The sequence below is a fragment of the Etheostoma spectabile genome, chromosome 2 (genome assembly GCF_008692095.1).
Source record: "Etheostoma spectabile isolate EspeVRDwgs_2016 chromosome 2, UIUC_Espe_1.0, whole genome shotgun sequence".
NCBI classification, from domain to species: Eukaryota; Metazoa; Chordata; class Actinopteri; order Perciformes; family Percidae; genus Etheostoma; species Etheostoma spectabile.
This window is the reverse complement of record NC_045734.1, coordinates 23,044,422-23,057,169: the sequence shown is the minus strand read 5'-3', so window position 1 is coordinate 23,057,169 and position 12,748 is coordinate 23,044,422. Positions and strand designations below refer to the sequence as shown.

At 39.7% G+C, this 12,748-nt stretch overlaps 1 protein-coding gene across 5 annotated transcripts in view; it reads right to left on the bottom strand.

Moving 5' to 3' along the window:
• The window catches only part of cnnm2b (cyclin and CBS domain divalent metal cation transport mediator 2b), a 50,674-nt gene that overhangs the window by 31,376 nt on the left and 6,550 nt on the right, over window positions 1-12,748 (bottom strand). The gene's annotated exons all lie outside the window — the stretch shown is intronic.

Here is a 12,748-nt window from a genome sequence, read left to right as displayed (position 1 = left end):
TGTGTGTTTGTGTGTGAGACGGGGCGCATTGCTGTCATCCTGGTAGCGATAGGCTACCTATTTCATCTCTAAAAGACTGAGTCTAAAGGTTGCCTGTATGTTTGTTTAGCGTGTCAATATGTTCTGTTACTAATCACATGTGTTTTAAATCTGTTAACCTAGCCATTCCTTAAATCCCCACAGTAATCCCATAGCTTTCTAGCGCACATATTTAACATCCTACACTACGAAGATTTACATGCTATAGCTCCATTCATCAATCCATCATTCTATTTACAACCTTTCCATTTAATTCACAAACATTGCCGTTGATAATAATCACGCACCACATATGTTTTGGTTAACTACGTGTCTTTTTATTGAGTTTTAAAGGTAACTTTTTGTAACAGATAGTCTTTGTGGCTTACCGGCATCTGCTCCTTTTGTGTTTTATAGGGAAGTCGGCCCTGCACGGCAGTTTTAAATACCGCTGGGACTTCCGGGGTAACCGGAAGTAAACCGGAATTTGGAGGAATTCTTTTATTTGCTGTCAAGGTATCTTGGGGCTTTGTGAAATGCTTCTGTGAAGCAGGTCAATAATATTCTGTAGATTTCTAGCTTAATAGATTTATTAGTTTGGGCTGTTTTGAGCTTTTATTGTCTACTCGCCTGAGCCACTGTATTGTAATTTTGTGTTGGTATGTTCCAATTCCAGGGGCGCGCTTCAGATCTATATCTACTGGCCATTTCAGTTGAATGGGAGAGCTAGATTTGGGATTATGTAAGTCTGTTGAATGTTCCTGTGACTAGTAAGAAAAGTCAACTTTTTTGGTATATTTCAACCATTTGTTTTACTCTCATGTCAATTTATTTTATTTTTGTGAAAGTATTGTTTTTATTTTTTATTTTTTATCTTTAATTTTGGTTTTGTTAATGGTTCTTTTTGCCTTAGCGCCTTAATTTGGAATTAAATAAAAATCCTATCTTTTTCAACTTCATCTCCGACTCGTTCTGAGTGTTTTCACCTGCTCGACTACTCAGCGACATCTACCCTGTGTGTGTGAATATATGGAGGCACATGTAAAGTAATAGTAATAGGTATATAGTAATAGGAGGCACATGTAAAGTTCTTTGGATAAAAGCGCTATATAAAGTCCCCTCTTAATGTGCTTAATCCTTTACAAGCCCATACAGTAAAGTGTGATACTGCATGAATGTGTAATAAATGTCTGAAAAAATGGCATGTTTGTTTTTACAACACTTCTCACAATAGGTTTGGTCGAGATGAGCCAGGTCTGCGCAGAATCGATCACCGGCGATCGCCGCCCGTTGCATGCTGGTTATATTTGTGCCTGATTTGATCCCGACTTGCTCTGACATGACGCACACATGGGCAACGATAATCTCACGAGAGCCAGGTGGCAGCAGGTTTGAGACGCAGGCAGCGCAGCTGCTTTTCACCGACTGCAAGACCTAGGCGGACCCAGTGCATGGTGGGAGTTAATCTAACAGCTGATTGTTTCAGAATCAACTCAACGTGATGACGTTTTATATAAACTTTTTTATGGATTTTAAATCGGAGGGATTTTAACTGCTATTTGTCTGATTTAAAAGGCTTATTCTGTACAGAACACGTGTGGCTGATAGTGACGTTTAGAAGTCAGAGAGACTAAATCTGTTCAGATTACGGATCATATACAGTCTGTTTATTAAAATCAGCAACAGATCATATGTGAAGCATTTTGATAGCTACTCTGTCATAATTGTAATTATAAGTGTACAAGCTGATATCTGGGTCTGATAACATTTTATTAAATCGGAATCGGACCACAGTGTTTTTGTCACTTCCTGTTTAGCATGAAGGCTGCTGGAAACGGCTGTCCGACTTTACCAAAGCTTTTTGTCACCGCCCCCGGCTGCTGCCGCCTGCTCTCGTCTCCTTTACAGGCAAGGCACAGTTCATCTCAAACGAGCCTAATAACTTCAAAAAAGAAAAAAAGGTCCAAGGCACTCTACTGGCAAAAAAGTTTAAAAGCCTTTATTTAGATGGCTATTGTATGAAGAAATTACTTTAACATGTTACAAAAAAACTAAAAAACAACCCATGCAGAAGCACAAACGGCCTTCTTCAGGGCTTGTTCTAACAATAAACTGTAGAAGTGAATATCAACAACATCAGCAACAATACGTCCAAAAGCACTGTCACTACTGCAGCTGAATCATTTGACGCACTCGCTTCACTTGTGACACAGAAAGAGCGAGCTAATTAAACACCTGAAACCAAGCATTGTTTGGCACCAAGTACTTGCAGCTTTAAAACTCATAATTAATACCTCAATAAAAACAATTAGCCGGGGCGAAATCCTTAAAGCTAGAATGAGCTAAGTACTCTATAAAAAAGCTCTCCTGCTTGGTGCAATAAGCTTTGAGAATGTGGGTTGTTGAAGAAAACATACAACCGGCACGATCGTTCTGCATCGTGTGTTGTTTTTATTACAAAACTGATATGATCCTGTTTTTATATAAATATACACTCCAGTGGAAATATCACTTTGGATTAAATCTAAAATAATGTTCATCTTTGTTTTTGTTTTATTTGTATTTGTGTTGTTTGAATGGTGCAATGTGAAGCACTTGGGGCTGCATGAGTTAAAAAAAAACAGTACAGTGGTTAACAGTGGTTAAATCTCCTGCACTCCCTGTTCAAATGATGACTTTGTTATGGCATTGCATGGTACATGGCTGGCTGCAGACTTACTGATGTGACACTGATTTTAGTTCTCACCTTCAAAAACTGTAGCCTAAAGCCATGTTAGTAATATATTAACACTTTTTACGGATCAGTTGGTAGTTAAATCTCTTTAAAGAGCTGTGAAGGTTTATAAAAATCTTAGCCACGTGCACAGCTTTAAACAAAAGGAGTCAATCAACACCGTACTTTATTTCCTTATCTTCAATAACTCTGATCAAACTATTAAAATATTGGCCCTGTGACTCTCAAATGGCCATACTCATGGTTTTTCTTAACATGAAGTCCCACTTGATTACTAATTAACCATTGCTCATAAAAATAACATGATGCTTCAAACTTAGAGTAATTGAACCGCTATTCCAACGTTTTTGAACCACCCTGACAGCTGTCATCTGAAGCAAGAAATCAGGACATCAAGACTTACCTATACTCACTAAACACAACTCCCTAAAATACTATATGTGCACAGCAAAATCCCCATCTGCAATTGATGCAAACACGGCAAGAATAATAATTGAAGCTGGAGGGTCAGCTGTGGATGGGGCTAAGGCTTGGAGCCTGGATCTTTAGGGTCAGCTGGAGCAGTGGCAGGGGCCTGCAGACCATAGTGGGGCTCTACTAGCAGTTTCCCCCCTTGCTGTTAGCCGGGAGACACCAGAGAGGGAAAAAGTTCAAGCATACAAAGAGAACTGAATGACCTAAAACTGCATCTGTGCATTTAACAACAAAGCTGCATAGGCAGATATCTGGTTTCTATCTGGTTTATTTCTGCATAGAGATTTTTGCTTTTTTCCCTGTTTACATTTACACAATATATGTCTTATCTGTGTCACATCTAAGAATGAAATCTTAATTGGGTCATAAAAGTTTGTTTAATTTAAATTTTAATCAATGATGGAGCCTTAGATTTTTAATGCCAGCCGTTTGCTTTCAGTGGGCTTAATGTAAAAAGTAGGATAGCACATTTAAATTATTATCAATTGCTGTCTTAGGTGGATTCCACGTTTAATACTTTCTTGGAAGTGTGAGGGCATGAAATGGACACATGCACTTTTATGACCCATTGGCATTTGCTAATAAATGCTTACGAGTGGCTGGTGCCAATTTCTCACAAACCAAATCAGAGGTGTGAGAATTTTCCAAATGTCCCCCCAAAAAAATAAATTTGTTTATATTCCAACCGTCATCTCAAATCCATAAACATTTAAATGGTAATGAAATCAGGATTCATGTAAGACAAATGTAAGTCTAAAGTGTTGATGGACAGTCCTTTTTTGTTGTTTTAGTTATCATTGTGTTTTACATGGCCAGTTGAAATTAAACACTAGCACTGCTGAAGTCTCACAAAAGTAGGCTCCATCAGCTGATTGTAAAAAGCGCTGGTGTCTTTCGGGCCTGTGAAGGGCCCGTCTTGGGCTTTTCCTCCTGCCAGTAAATGGAGAGACGGACAGTGTGCCCGGTGTTATCAATGAAGCCAGCCTCTTGGCTCTCCAAAAAGTGCAGCTTGGAAGGCGTCCATGGTAGGGCATTAGGCCTGGAGGTTTGTGTCGTTTGTAATTTATAACACTGAGGGAAATGGGCAAGAGGACAATATGGAGAGAAGAGGGAGAGAGGGAATGCAGGAGGAGGGGGGATGGGGCTGCTTGCTGCACAAGCAAGTGGCTCCGCTTCCCTGAGTGTGCTGCACAGAGCCCGGTTACTAGGCTGACCAAGCTGTAGGGCTCTCTGTCCCTCTCCGAGGCACAGCCTGAAAGGGCCTCAGTTTTCCTTTTCCTCAACTCAAAGTTAGACCGAAACTACATTAAACAAATCGTGGGTACATACATGTGAGTGCGAGTGGGAGAAAATGAGTCCTTGGGTTTAAGAAATAAACATCCAGTGTTTGATTGATATCAGCTACTGTAGAAGCAGCTTTAGTGTACATCCAAAACTCTGAAGGTGTCCAAGAGAAGCCAGGAACTCAAAATGGATGATTTTCATACAATATCACTACCCCCTTGTTTCACTACTGCACTTTACCTCTCACTTAATCAATGTCACAGACTGTTACTACACTGCAACACAGTAAACATCATCATCATCATTCTCCTCCTTGTCCTAATCTTCACACAGAGCCACTAGTAGCAACAATTTCCCTTCATTTCATGGAAATGACATGGCGCACAACACTGCCATTACCATGACAATATCTCAAAGACGTAAGTGCAGTCCAAAAAAACTTGTCTCGTCAGAGACAAAAAGAATATGGCTTTTTACCAAGGACAGTGTCAAAGATTTACAAAGGTAAAATCTGAATTAATCTTTATTTCATGTCCTTTAGCGAGACCAGATCTGCCACTGAATGCAAAATAAGCATCTCTGAGTCTTGTTTTGATGACATTCAAGATGGAGTTTTTTTTAAGCTCTGGGAGAGAGTTGTTGATGTTTGCAGCACTGATTAAATGGTCTTGAATTACCTTTCATTGCATACTTAATTGTGTTTCCCTTTAGAGTAATGAGATCCGTCATTTAATCCTCGATTGCCTTGGACCATTCAATCAGCACTGTTGACATCAACAAGGGTCTCACGACATTTGCGACAACAAAACCAAGAACTGAACCTGTTACGTGATCAATTTGGACAACTCAGAGAAGCTCATTTGGCATTTAATTAAATAGGATGTGTAAGTTGGTATAAACAATATTTCTCAGTCTTAGTCTGCTGTTTGGTTATAGCTCTCTTATAATGTCAACTACAAACTAAATTATCTGTTAACGCCTTGGTCCCTTCAAAAATAAAATAAAACCAGAAGAGGTCCAGTGTGATCTATGTTTCGGGAAACAGCTTATTAAAAGGAACACGGGGGCCATTGCATTCTAGATTGCGTAATAACAAATTTTGCCACTGTAGTGCATGGCTACAGATCCTTGGCAACATGTGCTGGAAGCAGACTCGGCTCCTTAACTACATCCACAACACGAAACATACCAAAGCCTTTCTTCAGGAATAGGCATCATTAGAGGCTACCCGAAATGAAGTGAGTCACTAATGAGTCTACGGTCAAGTTATTAAGAAGAAAAGATCTGGAGCGACATGTACAATTGGGTTAGAAAACAAAACAAAAACAGCCTATGAAATTTGCCCAATACAGACGATACATTACACTGTTGACGACTTCCGTGGACCAAAAGAGACCGTAGTAACACAGAAAGACCAGTATACCTCTAACAAGCAGGCCTTCACATTTATCCTAGTCATGTCCTGGGTACAATATAGGGCTACCCTGAACTGGCTCCATCTCAGTAGACATTCATAGTAACAAGCCATTGTACCTCTACTATAAGCAGTCTTTTGATAGACCACTATTGCCGTACAGAGTCAGGGAGGCCAGATCACAGAAGTTTAGATCAAACATCTTCCATGAAAGAAACTCACACAATTTGCTCTTCAAAGGGAGGTTTCATAAAATTTCATCTTCAAGGAAACAGGGACCTTGTTGTGATTTCTTTTTAGGCCGTAGCGTGTATTTTATCTTGTACCTTTTGTTGGCTTCATAAAGGTTTTCCCGAGTGGGGCAACTTGGGCGGCTGAACCATTTTCCAAATAATGTCAAACGTAGGAAGCTGACACTGACACAGTTGTTTGTATGGTGAACAACAAACGCAATAGTTGTAGGGTAGCAACACCCTATTTTATACAGCCTATGGTAGTACCACATAATGGCATAGCCTATCTGAAGACTTGACTACACAAACAGCAAACATTTTCTCTTGAGCATGCGCATGACCAAACAGCAAATCCATGGTGTTTTTGTGCTAGATATACATAGTATGGGGTGCCCCCCAAAAAAAAAAAGAGTAAAATAAAAGTCATAATGCCAGATCAGACAGGCTTTGTGAATGCACTGCGCCTAGATTCACACTCCTCAACTATTGTACTAATCGGGTCTTAAAAGCCTATCGCATGTACCAGAATCTGAAGAATGTAGGCCAATTCAAAAGCCAGTTTTCTAACACAACAAACTCAAGAGTTCAATCCAGACAACATCTAAATCACCAAAAGTCAAACGTGAAATTCATTCATATTTCAAGTTCCATCCATCCATCCATCCATCTTCATCTGCTTATCCGGTGTCCGGTCGCGGGGGCAGCAGCTCCAGCAGGGGACCCCAAACTTCCCTTTCAAGTTGCAAAACAGAAAATAAACCAAGAAGGAAAACAATTGCCAAACATGTTGTAAATAGATAATGTCAGTTTGGTTAGTTGTCTTTCAACTGTGAGTGACGCAAATAAGTCCCAGAAACCCCCAAAACTGCACTTACTATATTATGTTAATATATAAATGTCCAATCAAATAACTAAGAGTAACACGGAGAAGACGCTCGTATAAACTCACTGATCATCAACTTGTATCAACTCTGGGTGAAAAAAAGAGATTGAATATTGATTTACACAAATTACTCCAACTGAATTATAACGTGCCCACATGGCTGCTTGATGTGTAACTAGAACATTGTTTGCCATAAGAACTCTATGGAGTGATAACATGTCCATGTTGTCTTCAGATGGTTCTGCTACTGCTGAGTGGCAAAGTACATTATGACATTAGCCTAACTGTGACAACAAGACAATGAAATTGATAGGGCTGCAACTATTGATTATTTTCATAGTTGATTAATCTGTTGATTATTTTCTCAATTAATTGATTACATTTTGGTCTATAAAATGTCCAAAAAGGGTGACAAATGTGGATCAGTGTTTCCCAATTGCCCAAAATGATACTCAAATGTCTTGTGTTGTCCACAACTCAAAGATACTCAGTTTACAGTCAGAGAGGAGAGAAGGAACTAGGACATAATCACATTTAACAAGTTGGAATCAAGGAATTTTTGCTTTTGTGTTAAAAAATGACTCAACCAGACTAATTGATTATCAAAATAGTTGCCAATTAATTTAAAAGTTGACGATTAATCGTTGCAGCTCTGTAACTTGCAGCTGTAACTATGATGAACCACCTATTCTGCTTCCAGAAGGTTTCAAGTCTCGCAAAACTATGCCTTAAAAACATGCAAAACAGCTTGTGGTCCTTTAAATTAAAAGTCAAGAGTGCAATAGTGGAAGTTACCATGCAACCGGTTTCTCTGTTCTAGAAACCTGTTTTTGCATTCTCTCAAAAAGTGTTGTCAAAGGGGTTACATAAACACTCAAACACTTAAACGATACACAGGTGCTTATTATAGAGAAGAAAAAGTTCAACAACAACAACAACGTTTTCATAAACTGTGTAGTGAGGAGAAAGACAGCACAGGTGAATGGACAAATGAGCAGGAAGCAGAAGTGATTTTAAAAAGTACAGTATTTAGATGAAAAAAAGATACGCTTTTTAAATTGACAGCACGTGTTAAAGTGTTAATTACGCTGGTTGTAACACAAACTTATACTACTAAATTACATTCCATACAAGAAAAAAAAAATCTCCTGCAACACAAATTATAGTGAAATGCAGACAACTTTTCATTCGAGGTAATTAGTTCTGATAAAGTGAGCGGCTGGCAGGAGAAGTCTTGCTGAGTTCAAAGGGGTGTCCCTCATCAGGAAACATTAAGTGTTCTTACCAACATGATGCCATTTAATCCCAACACTTTTTGCAGCATTAGCACCAAGGGTTACCAGGCACACACACACACACACACACACACACACACACACACACACACACACACACACACACACACACACACACACACACACACACACACACACACACACACACACACACACACACACACACACACACACACACACACACACACACACACTTTCTAGACATTTGCTATGATACGCTACACCCAGAAAGAACAACAGCATTTGAAGCAAACCACAAAACTCCTGTCGGTATTTCAACCAGCCCAACAGAGTAAAGAGTTTCACTTTAAGACATAGTATTGAGCAAAGAGACCGTGAAGGCTGTTGAATCTGAACTAAGCATAGATTGGCCTATATTACAGCGATCGGAGAACTAGTTTAAGACATGCAAGGCCTCATGTAGGCTCTTTTACACTGGGGACTTTACTCAGTGGAGCATGTATAAACCTGTGCTATGAGACACAAGCTGAAAGGATAACAAAACAGACAGCAGGCTAACATTTTGGTCATTTACCATGAGGCGGGAGTATTGTTAACGTATATAAAAACTTAACTTAAATTGGTAGCTTTAAATGGAATAAGCAGTGTAACTACGTCAATTTAGACACCAAGTTTACAAGTTAGAGATGAGAAGAACTTAGAGTTTGTGTCTGTGTGTCCACATTAAGCAAACCAGGGAGACGGTTGGGGGAAAGGTTTTCCTTGCCTCTGTTGGCACAAGTACAAGACAGTCCCCCATGAAGACTCCCATAGTCAAGTTAGGCAAGTGGCCTGCCTTCCTCAGGGGCAGAAAGCAAACATTATCTGATTTGATCTCTCCAATCACCCATACGGTAGATCCTTCCTAATCTCACATGGCTGGTTACACTGTGAGTGAGTGAGTGAGTGAGTGAGTGAGTGAGTGAGTGAGTGAGTGAGTGACTTTCACTTTCAGGAATATAACTTGAAGTCAGAAGGGCAGCTGAATTCCTGCTTCTGACTCAACTGCTTGGTTTGGTCCCAAAGGGCACACACTGACCCACTCATTAACCGGTAAACCTGCAGCTTGACAAGCAGCTCCTGGATGACAGTAATTGTTGCATTCGCAGACGGAGAGCAATTAATGAAAGGGTCAGAAGTTTCCACAGGGGTGTCTGGCTGAATTAAAAAGCTTGTGCATGATTCTGAATGTAACCCCTAACCTAGGACCTAAGCCTGTGAGCACAGTTGGGATCAGAACTTTCTTTTCACGACATAGAAAATATTAAGATTAAATATTTCAATATTTAAAGCTCTCGCTTTACCATCATTACTGTTGACCAATTCATATTCTCCTTTCTTTTTTTTGGGGGGGGGGGGGGGGGGGGAATATAAATTCAGTGTGTTTTCTGTATAGATTGTATGAACACCTTAATGAGTAGAAAAACATTGGTATTACAGTGAATTATGTATTGTTTCTGCAAAAGATAAAACACCTCGCCAGAAAGTTTCTATTCAATGCTGCTACAAGGTCTCTAATATGAGCGTCTTGTGTTTTTTCGGGGGGGGGGGGGGGGGGGGGGGGTTGTAACAGACGACTATGCAGCTCGGCAAGCGGCATCAAATTAATTAACAATGACTTACGATACAAAGCACTTTGAACTGAGTGTGCGCTGCAAACAGAGCCAGATTGAAGGGAAACTTTGACCCCGCAGCCCTCCCTACAACAGTTGCTTATGACTTCCATGAGAGGCTGGAGGCGAATTCCCTCTGGCGCAGGGCCAGCTGCAGAAACACTCTGCCTCAGCCGCTACACACCTGGACCTTTATGATGAACTATGTTGGCAACATAATGTGAACATGCGGCGTTTTCTCTTTTTTTAGTAAACAGATACATCTGATCCCACAATGGAAGCTGTTGCCAACATTTGAAGTATTTCAGGTGCAGTGTTGGGCAAGTTGCTTCCAAAATGTAATACATTATGGATTACTAGTCAATTGAAAGTAATTAGTTATATCACAAAATCACTGTCTCTGAATAATAATGTGCTATATTACTTTTGCGTTACTTTTGAGTTACTTTCACCAAAATAACCGCAGAAGTAGGCTATGACATGAAGGTACAGTGACGGGAACAGTGACGGGACAGCTCGCTTCAACACAGTGTAATAACAAATGAAAATAATATCCATGTTGAAAATGCATCCTTCTATGCAGCCATCTCAACCACCGAATTCCAGCCACATGAAATCACACTTTTTTTTTACTGTGCCAAATGTTACATGGTGTTGGTGAATTCTTAAAACACAAACACCACTAAACGTTGGGTTAAAATGCGTTGTAACTCGCGCTACTGAGTTTGTAACGGGTATAATATTACCGAAATGTAATTAGTAATGCGGTATATTATTGCGTTACAGCAAAAAGGAATACATTACTGTAATTGCATAATTTTGAAACACATTACTCCGAACACTGTTCAGGTGTCAGTTGATTTGAACTTGAAGATAGTGTTACACTCTGTATGGGTTTCATATGAACTATAACTATGCAGAGTAACAATTCAGGCTATTATTCAACAAGTGTCAGAATTGCAATGCAGCAACATGTATGATGAAAATCATGACTAAAAGTTTTTTATATCATTATATAACAATATGCTGTGTATCTGGTACAGGTAAACACCTTGATTTTATTATACACATAGTTACAGAACCCCACATGTATGTCCAAGCTCACTGTAAAGGATTTCAAACACAAGTGTGCACAAAGCTGAAAGACTGAAAACATTAACTGCAAAGTAGACGTGTAACACATGTCTACATTAGAAGTAAGTTCTGTGCCCAGAACCAACAAAAGTAAATATTAATGTGAGATACGTGCTGTAGCTAGCAAGAAGGGATGGGACCTGATGCACCAGGGCACGTGGTGAGGGCAGGGGGGGCACACGCACATTCCAAACCAAAACAACCTGGATGCAAACTGATGAGTGTCTGAAAACTGATTTTGTGACTGAAGCTCAAGTCTACTATACAGGCTATAAGACTATTTTCAAATATTATTTCACACCACCTTCCTTGCTCCAATTTGTTTCATAGTTAATTTAGTAAAAGCTTTGCATTATTCATTTAGATTTTAGAACAAAACCGTGTGTTGAGGCACCTACTGTAAGAGTATTGAAGTGAATCTTTAATATTGAAATTTCATCATAATATACTTCAGTTTTTTCTGAAAATTATACTAGAATCAGATTGTGATCAAAACAAATGACAAAAATATATCCACCTGTGAATAGTCACTGATCCTGCATCAGCGCAGCAGATTTAGCATCCACAATCACAGATCTCCGCTACCAATCACCTATCAAATCTTTCTGTGCTAAAATGTACGTAATTCAATATGCGTTCTGTGTGTCTGTCGGCATGTCTTCTATCCTTACGTGCCTTTTTTTCATACCCAATTTGATCACACAAAGAACACGTCAGATTTCCGGTTTGCTGACGGAGTAGTTAGACGCACAATGAAACAGCGCTCCCAGATCTATCGCATAGATGAGTAGGAAAAGAAACACTAAAGGCCAAAAAAGAAAGGGCAAAAGGCCAAAAACTCATGATAAAGGCACCTCGGTCAAAAAAGCTAGCAACATTGAAGCAGATCAAGCTAGCAATCGCAGTGAAACTGCTGAAGCCCAGAGGAGCCCCAGAACGAGCATAGATTCTAAAGACATAGTTATTGTGATAAAGTAGCTAAAAACTGAACTCAAGGGGGACAATGACTACCGGAGACAGCAAATGAATCACCTGGGACAAGAACTCAACACCAAAATTGACAACCTTGTGACTGAAATGCAGAGTCTGACCGAGTGGAACAGATGGAGGGATGGGCCGCGGAGGCGACTTAAGCGCTCTGCAACTTCCAAGAGTTTACAGCCAAGGAGTTGGTACTGAGAGAAGCTAGGAAAAAGGGAAAGATTAACACTAGGCCCTCTCCCTATGAAAGGCTTTACCATCTACCCTCCAACCCTCGTTGAGGAGCAGCAAGAGCATTGGTCTTGTTCAGATTTTGTTTCTGGGGTCTACTAGCTTATTTATTATTTGGAATGTGTATGATAGGGTCACATAACTTGAGAATTGCTTCCTTAAATGTGAATGGCCTGAGTAACCCAGTCAAGAGAAGTGCTATCAAAAATGAAAAAAGGATAAGACACAAGTTATATTTCTACAAGAGACACACACGACGAAACAAGAACATGATAAGTTAAAAACGATCGGGTACCTTAACTCCTTTTTCAGTTTTTGTAAAAACAGTTGAAAAAAAGTAGTGGCTACTCGGATTTCCAACTCTCTTAACTTTGAAATTATTAAGGAAAAGGGAGACAAAGACGGCAGATATGTAATTATCAAAAGAAGGATAGAAAACGTTCTGGTAACATTT